Source organism: Musca domestica, unplaced genomic scaffold (genome assembly GCF_030504385.1).
Source record: "Musca domestica strain aabys unplaced genomic scaffold, Musca_domestica.polishedcontigs.V.1.1 15, whole genome shotgun sequence".
Lineage (NCBI taxonomy): Eukaryota > Metazoa > Arthropoda > Insecta > Diptera > Muscidae > Musca > Musca domestica.
This window is the reverse complement of record NW_026712207.1, coordinates 12,057,939-12,070,126: the sequence shown is the minus strand read 5'-3', so window position 1 is coordinate 12,070,126 and position 12,188 is coordinate 12,057,939. Positions and strand designations below refer to the sequence as shown.

The window sequence follows — 12,188 nt, the reverse complement described above, 5'->3', positions numbered from 1 at the left end:
TATGTATCGATATATCTCGTAATTCCGAAGATATTGGTCATAATAATTTTCTCAGCTAACATGTGTTTAAACTTTATAACTGTTTTTAAGTAGCCAGCCTTTGCCTGTTCCTCGAGATATTCCTCTCTTGGTGAATGACCAAGTAATCTCTTTTCAGACTTTATACCTTTTGTAAGTTGACGACCTTTGTGCTGGTCTTGAGATTTTCTCCTATGGTGTATGTCGAACACCATACATGTCGCATCTAAGCAAAAGCCTTAAAATCAGGACTACTATTTTAATTTTATTTTTAAAGTTAAATTCTTAAAAACTACACGAGATATCGACACATGTTGCACAATTTTGGAAAGGCAAAATGTAAACTATAAGGAAGTATATAAAAAACGTAATAAACCATTATGGGCACAACAATTCCGACTTTTTTTGTATTATTACCGAACCGGTTAAAATAACCATATTATGTGCTTGGATAGGTATTTCGTCAATATTTCAATTTTGTGTAAAACAGTTCAGTATAACCGGATAAAAACCAGATTTTGTAACCGGGTATTTTACGAAAAACTACTTTACCGTAATCAGGTTAAAAATATTTAGCTGTGATATATATTCCAAGCCAATCCGAGAATAACCCCTAGAAATAAAAGGGAAACGAACATCTTGAGGTTCAAATAGGAGAAGTAGGACCGAATAAGAATGAGATAAATAATGGAATCAATTTAAGACAAAGAAATTCTAGACGGTATGGATAGTTAAAGGATATGTAATGGGTCCAAAGAATACAAACGATTTTAAGGTCAGATTTCGTTATGTGGTGAGGAGTGTTCTCCTTCGAGAACAATTGACAAAGTGTCTGAGAAAGATATAAACGCTAAATCCTATATTTTTCCAGAAATTTAGCCATAGTAGTATCATGACAGACGGCTATAGTCTTCAAGTGTAATAATTTTCTTAATTATGTCAAAGTATCGATATTTTAAAAGCCTGCTATTGTAAACATTTTGCCAGTTTTAGAGCAATCCGATTTCGACAAATTTATTAATCGACGAGCTTACTTTGAACTGGATCCCACTTGTTACTATTCTTCAATATTTCTTTTCCATCGAAATTTTTGTATACACCGGGGTTTTCAAGCTGTAAAAGTTCCGGCAAGCACCACTTATGCTTCAGGTAGATTCAGACCTTAATTAAATTACATTTAATTATTGTATGTCCACCCATTACAATAGGTCCTTGCATTAGTTTTGAGCTTATTAAAAAGAGCCTTCCTTGTCTGAATATAATTTAACTTTTTTAAGCTACAGCAAGCGAAATCGAAAAATTGAGTTTGCTCCATTCTTTTTGCTCCCAACAACGCAGTTGCTCGAATTAGAGTAAGTTTCACTCTTTGTATAAATTCGAGCGAGTTTTCCAGATGTCTGAAATTAATGAAAATATTTGATCTCTACCAATTTCATGGGTCTTTTGTAGTTCTCCGAAATAAAGAATACACATTTCGTAGTCGAAAATCTTAATGGGTACTACAGCCTATGACAAAAAAATACATATGTAGGCCCACGTCTTCGTATTTGGTTTTCATATAAGCGATATTTTTCGGCAGAATTTTTTGGGAATTTTTGAAGATTCTTCGAAAATTGTGGAGAGTATTAACAGGCCCTGGAAACTTGTTTGTACGTAGAATACCTTCTGCTTGTTCTCTGTAGAAGAGTCATATATCTAACAAATCATTAATTGGTAAACCTTATGTAGGTCTTTGTCATATAAAAGTTAGGCCTTCTTCTGTAGACGATTAAGTCATTTACCTTAGAATGCATTCTCATGCTTATTTGACCTTCGATTGCGTTCTAAAATATAACAACCATTTAAAATCTTTAAAAAGCTGAAGCAAGCACGTCCATGAAGTCATCTTGAAACTACCTTCAGTCTTCTCTAAGTTATTGCCATTTATAGTTGAAAGTGTTGAGTGCTCGGCCTTGTGATTTTAATTACAAATGGCAACAACAAATACAACATCAGCAACAACATCATCTTGTCAGATACAATTTTCGCAGTAAATCATTGGAATTGTTCAACACTTTATTATCAGAGAAACTATTCATGATTTACGCACTAATGACCTTCAATCTGATGAAGATTTCTCAGAACCACCATCCTCTCGCCCTCCTCGTCACCTTGCCATCTTCCTTCCTTCCTTTCGATTGGTCTCATTTCTGTTGGCATTCATTGTCGTTGGTGGTTTCAAATTCAAAATTCATTTGAGTTTCTGTGGGAATTTATGACGAAAAGTTTATTTTTCTACAGCTTCTGCTTCAGCTTCTGATTGTTGTTGTTCTTGTTCAACGGCATGGCTTTTTGTTCACATTTCTATCGCAACAATGGCTTGGAATGGCATTTGTTGCCTTATTTGGCTGCTGTGTCGTCCTTTTGTGGCAAAGTTGGTGATTGCTTCGAGTATTGCATTGGCTGGCTGCCTGGCATTGCATGCCCCTTTTTATTTGCTTATTGCTGCGAGCACGTCTTGTCACCTCATGCTGATATCTTTTGTTTCGAGAAGTCACTTTTCTAAGCTCTGGCAGGCGATGGAGGAGGGGGAAGAAGATGGAAAAAGAAATGTATTTTTTCTTCCTCCCTCCCTTCTACTGTTTACTTTTGCCCTTAGTATTGTTTGTTGTTGCAACATGCCCGTTGCGGTGCGGCAAATCCAAATGAAACTGGGTAAGGCCAACCACCAACCAACACATCGAATGGCCTGGCAAACAATGCCACGCTGCAGTCCTGAGCTGAGAGCAACAGAAGTGAGAGTTGGTTTGCCGCTCGTCCTATGCTATGCAAAGCCTCTATGATTTTTTTGTGTTTATTGTCCTTGAAACAAGAAAGAAATTAAAAAAGCCCCCAAGAAACATGAAGGAATAATCCTCAGAAGAAGCAGGACAACAAAACGACGACCGAATGAATGAATGAATGAAAGAAAGTCATTCGGTTGGAGGTGAAACAAGGCAAAGAAGTCATTTGCGTTGAACTGAATGCAAATTGCTTTAAAATGAGTCTTAATCACTGCAATACAGAAAAGTGCTGCTGGTGGTGGTGATGGTGGTGGTGCGAGAAGAAGCCGTGAAATTAAAATGCCTCTGGTTAATGAGTTGTAATTCGTGCTTGATTGAGCTTCCGACTTGTTGTTGTTGTGTAAGGCGATTCAAAGCAGCTAAGAGCTGGGAATGCTTTGTGTGTGTGCTGTTGCTTGAATAGGCTTCAAATGAAATTGCTTGAATTGTGCTGGGCTTTGTAGTTTCACACGCACACATACAGAGAAAAGGCGTTTAATACTCCCCAAAATATGCAATGAACCGAAAGATCTATTTAGCAGGAATTTAGGCAAATCTTGTTATTTCTTTGCTAGGAAAACTTTTGCAGTGCACATTTGTAATAATTCCTTGTTAATTGCCAGTGTTAAGTCTCATGGATGGGGGCACTTTTTGTATGAAAGATAAAGGATTTTAATGCACATCCTTGAAAAAAAATTCTCGAGATAAATATGATTTCTAATCAGAATGTCCTTGAAAATAAACTCTTCAAACATCCACGATCTGTAATCAAAAAATACGATTTTAAATCAAAAGATCCCACACAAAAAATCCTTAATTATTTTTTTTAACAAAGCCTTTTAAAAAAGACATTAGGCACCACGATTAAAAAAAAAAAAATTAAAACCGCGGGCCTTGCAGAAATCATTTTAAAATTCACAATTTTTTAATCTGAAGGTCCTTACAAAAAACTACAAAAAATCTTTACCAAAAGGTGGACCTATGTTGATAATTTCTTTGTAAATAGCTTTCATACATTATGAAAATGCCAAGAATTCGCAATCTGAAATGGAAAACACGACCGAAACGTAAAAATTGCTTGAAATCGGAGTTATCCCTACATGGGGGTATTCCAAAAAGTGGACCGACATGACCCATTACTTGTATCAATGATTCTGGCTGGATGTATTCCCAAGATATCCATCATATTTTAAAGCCCTATAAAAATATTGCGAAATATATCTCAAACTATAACATAGGAGTCCCTTTGTCAAAATAATATAAAGGCCTTAACAACATTAGGCGCAAGAACCCAGAATTTCTTTCGGGTTTGGATCTACAAACCAAGTTCTACTATCCACTATGAAATTTCAAAACCTAGACTTACAGTAACATTACAGCGAAATGAAAAAGTTCAATATTTTTAATTACTAAACGGGACTTAATTAACAACAATTGATGATATTTTTTCACTATACATATTAAATATACAAATGTCATTTAATCAGAGACTCACAATGAAATTTGATCTAGAACAATTCCTCCTTTGACACTTTCCCCAAAAATTTAAATATAAAGGGAGATTTTTGACTTGAATTGAAAACGCGTTAAATTAACAGTAAAAAAGCAAAGACATAATTTTCGCTTGACTGCAATTTTCTTAAAACTATTGCACCTAGATGTGTAGGATAGTTTGTGATTTATGGTAAAATTTTGTGTAGCATATTTCTTTTTTTGACATCTTTCGCCTTAAAAAAAAATCAAATCGAAAAATTTCGAGGAAAAATTAGGGAATATTTACATATGTTAAACGTAATATAATGTACGAGTTTAATCCTAAAATGCGAATATATATATATACATTTCTGTGGATTAGGTAAGATTTACACATTTCACGTCTTCAAGGACTTATAGTAGAATTTTATGACGAATGATTTTGTAGAATATGTTGACTTGCTACGATCCCGACTTTAGGGAATTTTAAAACATCTTTTCAAAAAGGACCAAAAATATCCCTATGTTGACACGCTTGAGAGTTAAAATTGTCTACCAAAATAATCCTCTTTTTTATCTGCAATATTGCCGCGTATTCTATTCACCTAAAATCAAAAGATTCCAAGGAATCACAATACGAAAATTTAAAAAAATATATATGGAAGAGGGGAGAACTTGACCCCCCCTCTATTTCGGTGACTAGACTAGACACTTTTATTTTTAGTTCCACTTAAATGATCTGCTGGATTTATTGGAGCAATTCATACAAATTTTACGATTCTTAATCAGATCAACGATTTTTGGTCGAAGAGACATTGAAACTATTTTCTTAAAAATATCTCGGAAACATACACGATTTACAATTCCTTAAGAAATAAAAAAACAAATTATAAATTAAATTAAGATTCTTAACGAGAAGTATTTGAAAGACATTTTTAAAAAATAATTGCTCAGAAAAAGTTTTAAAAATAATTTTAGACCTAGGAAAAAAATAAATGATTTTTGATTCGAAAGTCCTCGGAAAAAACCCCTAATTATTGATCAACAGGTCTTTATAAAAAAATTTAGAAAAGATCACGATTATTGACAAAAAAGTCTTTGAAGCGATCCTAGCAAACTAATTTTAAAATATCCACGATTTATGATCCTTGAGAAATATTAGAAAAAATCTAAGATTCGTGGCCAAAACGTCCTTTGGGAAGTTTTTGAAATGTATATAAAAATACGATCTATGGCGACAGGTCCTTGAGAAATATTTAAAAAAAGGCTGTCATATTAAAAAAAAAAAATAATCTACGATATATGGCCAAGAGGTCCTTTGGGAAGTATTTGAAAAATATTAAAAAATATAGGATCTAAGGCCAGAAACTCCTTCATAAATATAAAATATATAATAACCACAGGTCATTTGGGAGGTCTTTTATAAAAAATTGTATTAAAAATATACTATTTATTATTATTATCTATTATTATTATTATTGTTAAAAAATACGATCTAGGAAAAGAAAGTACTTGAAAAATATTTAAAAAATGCGTTTTATGGTCAAGAGTCTCTCGGGATGTCTTTGAAAAATATTCTTAAAATATATACGATCTATGGCCACAAAAAAGTTCTTGAAAAAAAAACTTAAAAATGTTGCCAGGAAATAACAAAAAATATTTGAAAAAATTCATGGCCAAGAGGTCCTTTGGGAGCATTTGAAAAATATTTCTAAAAACATACGATATATGTCCGATATATGTCCTTGAAAAATATTTAGGAATGTTGTCAGGAGGCAACTAAAAATATTAAAAAAAAACACGAATCATGTTCAAGTAGTACATTGGGAGGCATTTGAAAAAATATTAAAAAATATAGGATCTAAGGTCAGAAAGTCCTTCATTAAATATTAAAAAAAAAAAACGCTGTCAAGATATTATTAAAAATATTTGAAAAATAACCACAGGTCATTTGGGAGATCTTTTATAAAAAATTTTATTAAAAATATACTATCTATTGCCAGAAAGACATTGAAAAATATTAAAAAATCTTGTCAGGATGTATCTAAAAATATTTGAAAAAATTCACGATTTATGGCTAAGAAATCCTTTGAGAGGTCCTTTTTGAAGGATTTTTGAAAAATATTGAAGGGATTTTGAAAAATATTAAAAAATGTTGTTGAGAAGTCATTATAAATATCCACGATTTATGGCCAAGAGGTCATTTGGGAGGCCCTTGAATTTTTTTTCTATGTGCAGAAAGTCTTTGTAAAATAATTAAAATATTGTCAGGTATCAAGTTTAAATATTTGAAAAAATCCACAATTCGTGACCAGAAAATCCTTTATGGAAGATCCTTAAAAATTTCTTTAAAAATATTCGATTTATGGCCAGGATATTTTTTGGAAAATCCATGACAAATATTTGAAAAATCAGCAATTTATGGCCAGCAAGTCACTAAAATCATTTTCTCTTAATTTTTTTTGTTTGAATTGAAGTCTCCAGGACGTCTATCAGAATTTTTTTAAGAAATTCAGGATTCTTATCAAGGTATCCTTAAGAAGTGTTTTTAAAAAAATATACAATCCTGTGGTAGAAAGTCCTTTATAAATCCATACAAATTCTCGAATTTTTGTCAGGAGGTCCTTGAAAAACATAAAAAAACGGTTCCTCTTCATAAGAAGATCTGTCTTCCAGTTACAACAATTAAACTTAATTTTACATTCCCTTCTCTGAGCCAACTTCTTGATTGAGATATCCTTCTTTGATCTTCCAACTCCATATTGAACTTCTTAAAGCACTTGCCTCGTTCAGTTATTTCAAGAGGCTTCTTTGCACGTCGACTTCACCCTTCATTTTCTTTGGCACATAAGTTCGGCGCCAACTGCTGAAACGAATTAAGAACACTGAATTGTCGATTTCATTGCCGTGAGAGGTGAACGAACAACTTGTAATGTGAACTATTTGGACCTTAAATTGGATTACCTGCAATCGATTTAATTGTTCTGAAATTTGTTTCGTTACCAACTGTCAATGGGCGAAAAACGAGGAAAAAATGTGCAAAACAAAATCCCCCAAAGAAAGAAGAGATTTGCAGTACACAGACACACACACACACACTCAACACAGAGATCGATGCCATTTTCATTGGTTGATAAAAATTCCTCCAGGAGTATTTTAAACAACCAGTCTGGTTATTACCCACAAAGGTACGAAGGGGCAGATAGAAGAAGAAATGGTCGGAAATGTTGAGGTTGTCATCAAGGTAGTAGTAATGTTCGAAACGGATTGGTCCTATGATGTTGTGTGTTGCCACTACTACATCTGTTGTGATCGTCGTCATCGACCATGTCATGCGGCAGTAAATAAAGTAAAAATGACAGTTTTAGATTTTTCTGCACCCGAACACACACACTTTCACATTCCGAATGATAAATAACCAGGAATCCAACTAACAAACCAAACAAAACTTAACATTGCAAAAATACCATGGACTTTATTTGCCGAAGATATATTTCGATATTTTACTCAACTGCTTAAGCCTTGCAAACGATGACACCAAGCAGGTAAGATGCAGTGGAGGGAAGAGCAGAGCACTGAAATGAAGAAGAATTACAAAACATCCTCAGAAAAAGGAAAGCCCCCAAAGTAAAACGCAAACTGTGCTCGGCACGACTTCCCTAAAAGGCAAAAGTTAAAACGTTATGCCATGGGGCCTTAGCTTAGCCTTGTGCCCGTCCGGTGCTGGCAGGCAGCAGAGTCGAGCAAAGGAGCAACTTGTGTTGCGTATTTTCATCCTTGCAGTCCTTGTGGTCTTCTACAACAACAACATCAGCAAAACAATAGTAGCAACGGCAGCATTCGACGACAAGCAACTGTATAACGACGAATATAAATCTCCAACTTTAATTTCACCAAGGAAATCATAAAACTCAATACAAACCGAACGAACTAAGGACGGACCACAAGTCGGAGAGGAGATTGTCACATAATCTCTTTTCGATTTCCCACCATAACCAGCAAAAACAACAATAGTTACCCTTCGCAACAAGCCCCAGTAAGTAATCCAGTTTCTAAGAATATACAGCGAGACTTGTCGTCTTAGCCTTGTTAACAACAATATGCCTCCGCGGCAAACAATGAGATTTGCGGATTGTTAGGACAACAAGAAAAACAAAAAAATAGACGAAATAATAATCAAAAACAACGACATCGCGACAAAAGTTACTTTTGTTCATCTGAAGAGCTATTGTGTGATGGTATTTGCAAGATTGCTTAAAGGCAAAGTACTAACATACGAATTTGATGTTATTCATAAGTTGGTGAATAGTTTAGGTACGAAATAAGATCAATTTTCAGGTGAAGGTTGAAAGTTTTTTATTACAACAAGTTACCGGACACAATTTACAACCGGTCAAAAAAAACTCCTTTCATCCCTTGTTCTTTTGATAGACATAGAAATTGATTCCATAAAGATATTAAAATGAACTTAGGCCTATGTCGCCGCCTACAAAACTTTGTCGGAAATGGCATCAAATTTTAGAATAACTTTAGATTTGTTCGAATTGGTCACCTGTGGCATGAATCATGGCCTTCAAACGGCCAATGAAACCGAATGTTGCTCTGCTGTATTTTGACCCATTCCCGGCGAAGCGCTTGCTTGAGGTATCGATACTTTGGTATGTTTTAGTGCCACCCTAGCTTTCCAAAATACTCCAGACACAATAGTCCAACGGATTAGTAACCGGAGATTATGGTGGCCATTGTGCGATGGAAATGAAGCGAAGAACCTGATTTTGTAACCATTCTTGGGTGGTGAGTGGTGAGTCCTGTTGGAATGTCCAAGGTCTGCGGCCAAAATGTCGGCGTGCCCAAGGCTTTAATAAACCCTCCAGAATATTTTCGCGATAATATTTGGCTTTATTCTGATGCCACTGTCAATTACTACGAGCGAAGAGCACCCATCGTTTGTTATGGCGGTCCACACCATCACCATGGACGGCACTTGAGTTCTGGTGGCCAACCGAAGGTGCACATTTTCACTTGCCAAAGTAAACACGTTAATTTTGTTTGTTTACAAACTGCTGGACAATGAATGTTTTCTCATCGGAGAAAACCAAATTCGGCAGTTCATCACTTTCGGCCAAGCGAAGTAACTCTTTAACTCTTCTGAGTCTATTTTCTTTCTGTTACGATGTAAGTTCTTGCAATTTTTGGAATTTCAATGACTTAACACCGAGCTCATTTTTCAATATTTGCCAAATGGAAAATTACGATATGCAAAAATGGCAGCTCACGAGCCATTTTTCGGCCACTGAGACGCGGTCGCTTCTTGTTTTGGCTTGTGTTGATGGAAACATTGAGATGTAACAGGTCTGGAAGGAATTAGATACTTCACATTCGTTTCATGGACATTCAAAATTTTGACACTATGTTGGGGAATTATCGGAAAGAGTAGACCGATATATCCGATCCTTACAGCAGATCTTTTGTAAGTAGAAAAAATAGGATGTGTGAAATAAGAAGAAGAACCGGATGCTTATTTCGGATTTTATAATCGTTTTGGTTATTCAAAACTTTGACCCTTTGTGGGGGAGGTACCAAAGTGGACCGATATGACCGATTTTCTCTACCAATGATTGTGGATTGATCTCTATCAAATTTCAAAGCTAACTTAGTTCCTTTTGGGCGAAAAACACTTCTTCACAAATAAATTTCAATGTAGTTCCATATTCCAAAATAAGGCCCATATATAGGATGCCTCTGATTTAAACAATATTCCAGATTGTACAGATTTTGCTAGGAACGATGTTTTCCTTGAGTGTGAAAAATCTTCCGACAGAAGGTCAAGCCCCTCACAGGGGAATTTGCCACTCTATTTAGGATAATTTGCGATTCATACTTTCAAAACGCCCATACCCTTGCCTTCCATGTTTAGCTTTACTTTTATAATCTGCTGGATTTTTCCCGCAATTATTTAAAATAATGACTTTTGTCGCATAATATTATCTATGTATATATATAGGGTCTCGTATTGATTGACCTACGTACTCTTGAGTGCCTGCAGTTTTCATAAATATTTTGTGAAAAAACGAAATTCTTAACTTCAGCATATAACATTCCAGAAAAGTATCTATTGCCCACTTAATTGCTCAACAACATTTCGCAATTTCATTCCGCAGCAGCTAGATAATTCCAATTATAATTCCATCCGATTAATCATTATTTTGTTGAGTCATCTTCAATATGACTTTTGTCCTCCCTCGCTCTACTACTTATTCTACAGAATTAAATGTTCCTTTTTTCGGTTAACATTCTTTGCTCGGCCTTAAGTTGCCATTCTGTTGTTTTTTCATGAAGGAATTTCAAAAGCTATAAAAATATTTTCAAATGCCTTAAGGCCATCCATTATCCCGAATTGTCATTGTGTGAGAAGATTAGCTGTAAATGAATTAGGGGGGAAAGAAAAACAAACTTTTTGAATCTCTTTCGTTTTTTTATTGTCTCCAAGAAAATTTATAAGAAAAATTCCAGTTTTGTTTTTTTTTTTGTTGAGGAGGCCGGGTATGGTTTTTGGTGCTACGAAAAAATGTAAATGTAAATCTCATAAGATGCGAAACAGTATCAAAAATAAAATACCAAATAATAAGATTGCATGCAAACGAAAAAAATTATAAAAGTTTTTATTTTTCTAATAACATATTTAATAAGTCGTGAAAATATATTTAAAAGTTATAATGAAACACGCGAATAATTAGAATAAATGCAAATATTAAATAAACTATAAACCATTATGGTAACGGTGTGGAAGTACTTCGCAATGAAAAAGAAAAAAAAATGGGTCAAAACTGATTATATACCTCAAAATTAATTAAAACCAAGAAAATAGGAAATAGGAATTCCAGAAACCAAAATACAAACTTTCAGACATACTGATTGGAAAATATGGCCTAGAGCCTGGCAATACCAAAAATCAGTGGGTTTCTTTATATATGGGCTGTAAAAAATTGGGGACCTATTTTGATAGTTTTTTTCTAGTAGGGTTTTTTCAAATACAAATTTAAACACACACAAAAATTAGCTAGATTAAATGGAGAATATGATTAAAACGTATATTTTTTCTTAAAATTCCGTTTTACTGCTTTATCTATATATATATAAAAGAAAGTTGTGTTAGTTACTACGCTTATAACTTAAGAACCGCTTGACTGTTTTTAACGATTCATACAAATTTGGAATTGTCTCCTGTCCGAAAAGGACAATATCCAAAAAAATCGCGTAAAAATTTTCGTTTTGACTTTTGAAATGTACAATAGTAATGTTTTATTTTGTATGATTTTTTTCCATTTTCATTTACTTTTTTCTAATGTACATTTGTAGTGTTTTTTATATCTATTTTTTTTTTTTTTTTTTTTTTTTTTTTTTTTTTTTGATTCGAATATTAATACCAATTTATATAATTGACTTGAATTCTTGAGAACTGAAATGGATGGCGGGTTACATGGAAGTGTAGTACCGAATTATGTGGTGGCGAAACGGAATAGATGATATCGAAATAATTGAACGCGGTCACACCAAAGTTAAAAGATAATTACTTTTTCAAAATCACGAAAAAGAGATCTCATTGCAAAAATTCTCAAATCGGGAAAAAATCGAAAAAAAAAATTCTATGAAATCGAATTTTAAAATAATAGTACATTCTATTGACAAACTTTGTAAGGATCTTAAAACATTTGCTGTAAAAAATCGGGAACAAGTTGAAAATTTTTTCAATTTGTTATTCTTCTTTTGTCAATTTTTTCAATTTGTATTATCATATTGAATTCAGTGGATTTTTTGTAAGCAAAGTGTTAACTGAAATTTACCTTTCAACTCCAGGGCCTACATGGTGGTTCAGCTGGAAGATGCGAACACATT

General features: G+C 33.8%; 1 protein-coding gene across 4 annotated transcripts in view; it reads right to left on the bottom strand.

Moving 5' to 3' along the window:
* The window catches only part of LOC101896635 (palmitoyltransferase app), a 390,848-nt gene that overhangs the window by 257,996 nt on the left and 120,664 nt on the right, over nt 1-12,188 (bottom strand). The gene's annotated exons all lie outside the window — the stretch shown is intronic.